Below are 9,882 nucleotides of genomic sequence, written 5' to 3'. Positions count from 1 at the left end.
AGTATCAAACTAAACTACAAGTATGAAAAATTATACTTGCCTCACTCCAAGCCAAATGAACTTCCAAGAACACGAGAATACCATGGACCACGTGAGTCTTCGATACTTGATACTCGTCTAAGGCGTGAGAAAACTTTCCTAAAGCGTTAATTTCCCCCACAACGGTGCTTGGGTTGAACTAGAAATACGCTTTGAGATACAATAGACGAACTCTACACTTTAAGCACTTAAATGTGTAGAATGATGATCAAATTCTCAAACAATTAACTTAAATGATAGAGGATTAATGAAGAGATTGTAAGTTTCTTCAATAATGGTGTAGAGAGGGAAGAATTTCAGAGAGAAAGATAATTTTCAGTGTATAGAAAAAAAAGGCCCCGATACAATATAAAGGAAATAACCGCCAAACCGTAGAAGAGGGAGGAGGCGCGGGCGCGCCACCTTCGTGCGCGGGCGCTCCTCCCCGTTTTGCCAAATTTCCAATTTTTCCAGAAACCTGGCGCGATTTTGTCGCGCTAAACTGTGGCGCGGGCGCGCCTCCAAAATCTGCCAGATTTTCCAGAAACTCAGCGCGATTTTGTCGCGCTTTCGGAGCGGATCGCGCCTGCCTTTCACGAGCGCGCTAACAAGTGGAGCAAGCTCTCCACTTCAACACTCTAAATAACTCAACAATCCTCCCCCATTTAGAGTGTTCCTTTAAAACCTTCTCTACTTCTATCAATTAAGCTTCATCTCATGCTTAAATATGATGAAAAATTCCGACGGAAGGAAGGCTTTTACGACGGAAAATATTTCGTCGGAAAATTGCGATGGACTTCCGTTTAAAGTCAAATCCATCTCCGACAGAATCCATTCCGTCGGAATTTCCGTCGTAATTCCGGCTTCCGACGGAATTTTCCTCGGAAAATGTCCAGATTCCTACGAAGGGTTTTGCGACAGACCTATTCTGACGGAATTCCGTCGGAAGCCCTGTTTCCGACGGATTTTTCGAAGTTTCCAACGGAATTTTTCCGTCGGAATTTAGCTGTTTTCTTGTTGTGTAGAAATCATAAGAACATCCTAACATGATACTAGGAATCATAATCAAGCATCCTAACATGATACTAGGAAATCATAATCTAGAAATAAGGATAGTAGATCCACTCACTTTAATGTTCCACCCTTCTTGCTTTCACGACGAGGTCGAAGGCAACTTCAAGGTTGGCTAGGAGTATTCGAAGCTCGTGAGGGAGGTATGGTGTTTGATTAGGGAAAAGTATCGACGATGTGTATTAGGACGTGTTTAGGCTCGGCTAAGAAAAGAATCAAGAGAGAGAGAGAAAGTATTAAAGAAGGGATTAGATGATGATTGTTGGTGATTGATCAAGCTCGTTGATGATTGAAAATAGGGTAAAACGACCTCTATTTATAAGGAAAAAAGAGGGTCGAAGGATTAGAAAAGAGTCGGAATCTGACTCGGATCGGAGTAAAACGCTTCTCATCGCAACGCGACAGCTTTGTCGCGGCGCGATAGTGCTATCGCTCAGTGATGGTTTTGGAAAGATAGAATTCGTACAGAATCCGATTTCCAGGTTAATCAAATTTCCGTACGTATTCTAATTTTACTAGGATTAGGATCATTGAAAAACAGATGTTTTATCCGATAAAAATTCTTAATCTTTATCTTTTCAAAAACAAGATAAATTAGAACCTTCTAGAAGCTCACAATAAATCCTAATGGATTTAGGATTGAAAACAACCTTCTGGATGATTCTAGAAGCTTGTAATAAATCCTAATTGATTTATGATTGAAAAAAAACCTTCTGGATGATTCTAGAAGCTTGTAATAAATCCTAATTAGTTTAGGAATGAGGTTAAGGTTAATGGGTCCTCCACATGATCATTGGGTCGCAGGTAAGGCTTGGTTCGGGCTCGGCTTAGTATTTTGGCCATAACTTCTTCGTTATAAGTCGGATTTGGGCTTATAATATATCGTTGGAAAACTCTATTTGAGCCCCATCCAAATACAAAATAATTGAATCAGGATTATGGACAAAAATAGACTGGTTTTGATGTTTTATAAAGAGGACATGAAATGAATGATGTTGGGGACACGAAATGAATGATTTTGGTTTAAAACATTTAAGGAAATGTTAGAAATGGTCAAGGCTAAAGGAAAATTTACGAGACTTTTCAACTTTTCACCTAACTTAATAATAAAAAAAAAAGTGAAAGGTACTCATCACTGGATTTGGCTTTTGGGGAGACACAATCAGATGTCTACAATAAGCAAAGCCTATATATGAAAATAAAGAAAATGTGCATGTGTTTTGGTTTTTTTTCCTCTTTTGAAAGGATATTAGAAAAATTAGAAGTGTATCTATATTTACTGACACAAGAAGCAAACTTCTTGATCAATTCAACACTACTAAATCCAAGAATCGCAAATCAGCGGTGAACCGATGACAAATAGAAGTGTTAGTGGAAGCGTCAATTAGTCATTAGACACAGATAGCATAAGAAAATGGTTGTTGATGCTGCAAACCTATTAGGCAAAGTGGGATTCAGAATCAGCAAATCCAAGAAAACAAAAGAAATTCAATCAAAACGATTTCTACAATAGCAATTGATGCACATCACATGTAGATTGTAAAGTTTACAAAATCATTAATTTTTATAAGAAGTATGAAGATCGTCATCGATCAAGCTGAAATATTTACCCAAAGATTAAGTGACCAAGAAACAATAGGAGAACAAACAAAAGCAAAATGAAATAAACCTAGGGTATAAATTATTGTTGTAATGTAAATCGTTATAAACTTATGGTATGTAGAATAAGTAGTTGTATCCACTTGGGTACAAATATGCCCTTCTAGTCCATTTAGGAGAATTGACAACACTACAATAAATAGCATGATGCTAGTCTGAGTTTCGAGTATCACAAAATAGTAGTATGAACGGGGTTGCTCTTATGATAGATTGATGTATGAATGGGTTGCTCTTATGCAAACTTGCAAAGAGCCACAATTGGGGAAGTTCCCAATGCAATAATCTCTTTGTGTAGAATTTGTATGAACAACTATATCTTAGGTACTTCTTAAGGAAACTACATCAAACATCGCAAATCTTTTGACTAACATAAATATATTACAAAAAAAATTCCTAAAAAATCCAATATATATCAATACCTACTCAAGTTGGAGCATCAGATTAAAAAATAAGGATAACAATTCAATCTAAGTTCGATTCGAATTCTACCCAATCTGTAAAAAAATAATTCAATCCAAATATGTTTAAAAATAATTAATCTGATAAAATAGATGCGAATCCGAATAGGAGACGGATCGGACTTGGACACTGCGCAAAATCCGACCGAGTTCGACCCGAGAAGGATATGCTTTATAAACTTGGGACAATTCCTTGCTTGTTTGTAGCAAATTTTTGTTATGTAACTTAATTCAAAATTTAAATATGTTGTTCACGTTGTTGTAGCTACTATTCAAGTAGGGTAAAAGGACCAAGGCCTACCCATGGCTGGACTCGCTTAGCCACATCTTGCCCGTGGCCTCTAAAAACTAAGAAAAAGGAAAGTGGGAAAGCGTGGGAAGAACGTTAAGATTTTTTGAGAAAGAAGAAGACAATTGCGTTTGAATTTTTCTCAAGTGAACATATTAAGAGATGTGGGAATACAGTAGCACGCCTTGCTACTAGGTTGGTCCATCCTGATGAAAGGGAGCATGTATTTTCTGCTTTTGCTGATTCTATACCGTGTTAAGAGATAATCATATCTCCTTGTTAATAGCTGTAGTTATCTTCTTTCCTTAATTATAGCCTCTGTTTTCATTGTTTATTGACTATTATTCACGGTCAATCATATTTTAGGTTGTTACTGATTTCTAGCCTTAATTGTAGGCTTTACCGTAGCTTAGTTTCCTTTGGTAGGTTATTTGCTTTCTCTTTATATAGTTGTAAATACTTACTTTGCTATTCAATACAAAATGTATTCAAACTCTAATATGGTATCATGAGCTATTGATCCAACTTTTTTTTCCGCTTCCGCTACTATCATGGCTACACCATCAAAACACTTTGTCAACGCAGACAAATGATGGTGACCATATTCAACTTCCCTCTCGGATAGCTCCAAACTCCTTATGGAGAAACAATCCCTCTTTGGCACCCTGTAGTTTATCTATCATGGAATGCTTGCAAAGCTAATTTTTAATTCGGCACCACGTAGTTTATCTACCATGGAATGCCAATTATTAAATTTTTTTTTCTCTCTGAATCCCTTACGGAAAAACAAATTCATAATTCGGCACCAAGTAGTCTCTCTACCAAGGATAGCCAACTATCATTTTTTTTCTCCAAACCCCTTACGGAGAAACAAATCCATAATTCGGCACCATGTAGTCTCTCTACCAAGGATAACTAACTATCAATTTATTTATTTTTTCTCCACACCCTTTATGGAGAAACAAAACCATCTTTGACAACCCGTAGTTTATCTACCTAGTCTTGTCAAGCATAAACTTATTTTTCCAAACTCTTATGGAGAAACCACCCACTACTCTCTTTTTTTTTTTAAAAAAAAAAAAAAAAAAAAAAAAAAAAAAAAAAAAAAATCCTCCATAACCATGAATACCGAAGCTCTCATTCCCAACCATGCTGACCCAGCCAAACCCTTAATAACAGATGCCTGGACTAAACCCCTTGCTATTTCCCGGTTCAGCAACCTATACTCCAAGATTGGTATTGTCTTGCGACCGTCCATCTTGCGGGGGTATGTTAAGAGATAATCATATCTCCTTGTTAATAGCTGTAGTTATCTTCTTTCCTTAATTATGACCTCTGTTTTCATTCTTTTTTGACTATTATTCACGGTCAATTATATTTTAGGTTGTTACTGAATTCTAGCCTTAATTGTAGGCTTTACCGTAGCTTGCTTTCTCTATATATAGTTTTAAATACTTACTTTGCTATTTAATACAAAATGTATTCAAACTCTAATATACCGCAGGGGATTAGCACTCTTGTAGAATTTGATGTAACTTAATATGCTGCCGCTACTGTTCTTTCAAAAAAAAAAAAAAAGCCCAGAATAGCCCAAAAATCTGCCCAAAGCCGGTAAATTTCGGGCTGGGCCAATTTTGAGTTTTGAGACCTCTCTATTTTTTAGATTTACCAGGAAATCAAAAAATATTTTTGGTTCGAGAAGTAAAATATGCAGTTGCACATCTCACACTTACTCCTGAATTACCTCAAAGTTCATTCATGTAAAAATCATCTACATTCATCAATTACCCAGGTATGATTCTTCAATTTTATTTTTTTTTCTTTTCTGTTAATCATATTTCCAATTGTGTTTTTGATGTTATTGCTACTTGTTTTATGCATGCAAATTAAGTCTAAAAGGTCAGGGTTTTTGATTTGGGGAACAATTAATCCAATCAAGTTATTTAATTTGATTTTTTCCAGTTCAATTAACATGTTCATTTCGATGAATTTACTTTGTTTCTACGTTCGGCATATTATTCTTCAAATTGCTCACTAGTATTTGACAAAATACATGGTTAATCTAAGAAATTTACACCTTTTTTTTATTTTATTAGACTCAAATGTTCCTACTTATGAGAATCGTAATAGATTGCCGATAACTGATTTTGTTGTTGCCATTGTCAAATTGTTTTGAGCATATTGTTGGAATTCAATAGTGAGTTTCATTTCTTGCAAATTCATCTGATATTTATAGTTCTTTTTTTGCTGATTTAATAATAAGAACTGATACTTCTTGTTATGGTTTAATTTGTGAGCATTTTGACTGGATTTGAACATGTTGATGCTTATTGTTTATTTAACTTTTAGCATTTAATGGATGAGTTGTATTTTTCATGATTGATTTTTATTGGTGACAAGAGCTGATGTACAAGCGGTCTTTTATGCAGGAAAGGTGAGATGGAAAGGGAAAATCAAGTCGAACAATTAGACATACTTAGTAATTTACCGGACCATGTAGTTGCACACATCATTTCTTTCCTTCCAACAAATGAGGCAATTAGAACTAGCATTTTGTCTTCAAGGTGGAAGTATCTTTGGAAAGATATTCATAGTATTTGCTTAAAGGGTGGTGAGTCTAATCCTGATAGATTTGCAAACCTTGTGGAGCATGTGCTTGACAATTGTAAATCTATTAACTCTTTTTCAATTGACCTTTCCTGTTGAGATGAAATAGGCTTAACACGTATGAATGCGTGGGTTTCCGCTGCTCTTAGCTGTAAAATTGAAAAGCTATTCCTCTACTTTCGAAAATAAATTCCAGATTTACCTGCACCTCCCCTGCCAGAATGCATTCTTGATTGCAGCACGTTGGTAGTGCTTAAGCTAGATTCATGTTTTGATATACGCATACCCAAGTCAATAGTTTGTTTTCCTCATATTAAATCACTTGGTTTCGAAATTATACTCCCTAATCAGGATAGGGTTATGCATCAGCTTTTGTCTTCCTGTCCAATATTGGAAGAACTGTCCCTTACTGACCTCCTAGATTTTGGAAAAGTACGAAATATTGATATATGCGTTCCCACTTAAAAAACTAAGCCTGTTTCTTGAGTATAAAAGAGGTGATGAGTATGATATTACCATTGATACACCCAATCTTGAATACCTGGAAATAGAGGATAACTCGTTGTCTCGATTTGTGGTGAAAAATCTATCACAAGTTCATCATGTTGATATCATGTATGACCCCTTGGCTGTTGAAGGTTTAAAGCCTAAGCAAAAAAAAAGGTTTCTTGAGCTTTTAAATGGGATTGCTGCTACGGATTTGATGATATTACATTTTTACACTACAGTTGTAAGATTCTTTCCATACTTTCTTTTTGCACCTAGTATTTAATTTCTATTCTTAACTTAGCTCCACTTGTTATGTGCAATAGAGCATGATTATTATTGGTACCATTGGTTATTAAGTTTGATTGTATTTACTTTGTAAATTTTTTTTTTTTTTAATAATTTTGTGAAGGTTCTCGGATCAGCTCTCAGCTGTACGTGGCCCACATTTTTTAATTTGACGATGTAAGAAATACACTTAACCGATGAATTATTTGGTTGGATCTGTTTCCCAAGAGTGCTCCATTCTGCTCCCAAGTTGAAAGTTCTTGTTTTGGTTTTGGTCAGTATCCTAACTTGTTGCTATTGCCCTTTTTAATATTTGAAGGTGAAATGAAGCTAATTCTTAGTCTTGCAGGAAATGATGAATAGTGACCTTGAGGAACGTGAACCATGCGTGTGGATTCCACCAGATGAAGTTCCTCTTTGTTTGTCAGAAAATCTCCGGATAATTGGAGTTAAATGGTTAGCAGGAAATGATGACGAAGTGTTGGAGCGAATGATGATTGATTCTCGTGGACTGGACGAAGAAGTGATGGAGAAGTTAATGATGTGTCCTACAGCTTCAGGGACTTGTGATGTTTAATTCTATGAGAAAATATTCTTTGGTATTCCTCTCACTAAGATCAGTGTTTGGGGCACATAAGCTCATTGTTTAGTAAGGTGCTATTATTAATCTGCAATGGTTGCTGCAGCTGGGAGGGTTATTAAAAATCGCTGCTACCTGAATTAGTGAATTGTGCTTGACAGTCACCTAATTTGAGAGCGCTTGCAGAGAGTTTTATTGTATTGTGTTGAAATATCACAACTTCTCTACGGATTGTTAAAACTGGAAGAATGCAAGATGTTGCTGTAGGATGCATGAATGGCTAATTTCTTTTTTAAAAATGTTGTGGAAGCTTTTCTCTCTGCGCTCTATATTTTTTTCTATACTTGTGGGTGACTGATCGTTTAGTTAACCATTCTCATTCACATGTCTGTTGAATTGTGAGAATGTCATAGTTTTACACTGGGTTACCTTTGTCATTCATGAAAAACGACCATCACATTGTAATGATATTGAAATCTTAATGCAGCATGCATCAAGAAGGAGATTTCATAGAACCCCAGTGATTAGTAACTCCAGCAAAGACGCGCATCTCTTGATTTTACAACAAACATCTTCATAGACATATCCTCCCTTGGTTTCAAGTCTCGACTTTGCGCTCATTGTTGTATCTGCTTTTTTTCCATTTCTATTTTCTCTTTCAAAATTCTTATGTGATCCTCTGTGAAGGGAAGTGCATCTGCCCCATGATCTCTTATGAACTTTCTGGCTGCAGTAGTACTTGGCCTACCTTCAGGTCCAGTAGCTGCAACGCATGGAATACCCTCCATCTCGAAGGCTAAAACTTGCGAGACAAAGAGCGGAGTCTTCCTCTTATCACCAACTAAGAGGCCTAAACAGGGCATGTCTGAGTAGTGCTTATTGATTGAATAAAGACTGATCACGATCACTGGAGACAAGCATGATCTCAAAAGCATTTTCCTTCGCCTTAATTTTATGTTTAATGAAGTACTCCGTATATGTTTACATAAGCTTTGGTGTGAAAGCACAACATGGATAGCACCCGTGTGCTGAGAAGTACTTCATGTTTTCCAGCAAGGTATGACTCGAGTACTTGAACATGAGCTAAGTAAAAAATGTTAAGCCAAATTCTACACTATAACCCTCTGGTATTGACTTTTCCAAGTTGTGTTCCTTTCTTTTGAAAGTTACACATTGTAACCTTCAACTTACAATTATGTATCAATAGTGACCTTGCCGTTATCCTACCATTAACAGTCACCGTTAGTGGGGCTCACTTTACACCTATTAAATTTTTTTCTCGATTAGTGTGCTGAAAAAATGTCCCGTTGAAGGTTTTAAGGGTCATTTTGATCCTTAAAGTTCCATATTGAGCTCGGATTTGGGAAAAAAAAAATATGTAAAAGCCCCGTTTTGTGAATTCGAATACCCGTAGTTAGAAGAATAATGACAAAATAGGGCTTAACGAAACATTTTTCAGCATGCAAATCGAGAAAAAAATATTAATTGATGTAAAGTGGACCCCACTAACGGTGACCATTAACGGTAGGACAACGACAAGGTCACTACTGATACATAATTGTAAGTTGAAGGTTAAAGTGTGTAACTTTCAAAAGAGGGGGCACGACTTGGAAAAGTCAATACCGGAGGGTTATATTGACTTATCTTTATAATGAAACGGATAAAGTATTTTGTTGGATATATACTAACATCCACGGATATTAGGGGTGAGTAATAATACCGGGGTTTTGGAATCGGCACTAGTTAGAACCCGGCGACTCTGACCCGAAACCGGTCCCGTTGGGACCAAATCCAGTTCAAAAAATTGGACCCGGTTAAACCAATTTCAGTTCTGGGTTCGAAAAGTTTGGACCCTATACCCACTGGATACCCGATATTGGAATTTTTACGGTAAGCTTAGCATAGAGCCCATGAGAAAATTAGGCCCATTTGTATATTAGCCCACAAAACCCTAGTATCATACGTAGTGGAATATCCTTTTTGTCAGCCTTCTTCAAATATTTCTCCAATTCCTCTTTCACTCTCCACCCTCTTTTACTCTTTTTCAGCTTCATCGGCAATTCGGCATCCAAATTGATGGCTCTTTCTCTTCAATCTCCTTGCTTTCTCTCTCCTCGTCCAGTTGTTCATCATCCTCGACATGCATTGTCCACTCTTTTGGGGTCGTCTTTTGTTTTGTGACAATTAAATTAAAAAGTTATAAATTTTGATTATATAGTTGTTGACAATTCTTATGTGAATTGTTTTTTTTTTTTTTTTTTTTTTTTTTGGATCTTTATTATGAACTACCAGACTTGAATTTTGCTTAGTGTTTGGATCATAATTATTCTGATTTGTTAGAGTTGTTCCAAACTTGCCTAAATTTCTACCTACAATATAATTGGGTATTAAAAAAAAAAAAAGGAAAGATTAATGGGAATAATTCC

General features: G+C 36.1%; 1 long non-coding RNA gene across 1 annotated transcript; it reads left to right on the top strand.

The window, feature by feature from the left end:
• Positions 1-3,958: 3,958 nt before the first annotated feature.
• LOC110713024 lies at positions 3,959-7,765 on the top strand. Its single transcript, XR_002509743.1, has 4 exons — positions 3,959-5,287; positions 5,925-6,832; positions 7,001-7,150; positions 7,226-7,765. It is a non-coding gene; the product is annotated as an uncharacterized LOC110713024 (long non-coding RNA).
• The last annotated feature ends 2,117 nt before the right edge of the window (positions 7,766-9,882 follow it).

This window comes from Chenopodium quinoa, unplaced genomic scaffold (genome assembly GCF_001683475.1).
Source record: "Chenopodium quinoa cultivar QQ74 unplaced genomic scaffold, ASM168347v1, whole genome shotgun sequence".
Taxonomy (NCBI): Eukaryota; Viridiplantae; Streptophyta; class Magnoliopsida; order Caryophyllales; family Amaranthaceae; genus Chenopodium; species Chenopodium quinoa.
Note: the sequence above shows the minus strand (reverse complement) of the source record. Positions and strands in the feature narration are given on the sequence as shown.